The following is a 390-nucleotide window of genomic DNA, read 5'->3' on the forward strand; positions in this document are numbered from 1 at the left end:
CCTCACCCAGCCGGTACCTGCCCAGCACCCCACCTGGGCCCTGCACCCCAACCTGGCCCTGCACTCCAGCTGTGCCCAAAGCTCAAGTGGGTCCTGCCCCCCAACCCTTCTGTACCCTAACCTGGCCATGCAACCCAATCTATCCTGTGTCTCGAAGCTCCTGCCTGCTCCCACTTCACCTGGCACCCCCTTGGGATGCCAGCCCCTTGGGATGATCACCCTCCCCTGGCCTCGTGCCGAGGGAGGCTACAGCCTGCGGTAGGGAGAAGGGGGGAGTGGGGGGGTGTGAACAGGGCACAAATGAAGGGGGGATCGGAGAAGTGCATGGATGTGGTGGGACAGTTTGTGGGTGCAGGGTGGATGGGGGATCACAGTCAGCATGTGGGTGCT

Source organism: Cariama cristata, unplaced genomic scaffold, assembly GCF_000690535.1.
Source record: "Cariama cristata isolate BGI_N322 unplaced genomic scaffold, ASM69053v1 scaffold41980, whole genome shotgun sequence".
NCBI classification, from domain to species: Eukaryota; Metazoa; Chordata; class Aves; order Cariamiformes; family Cariamidae; genus Cariama; species Cariama cristata.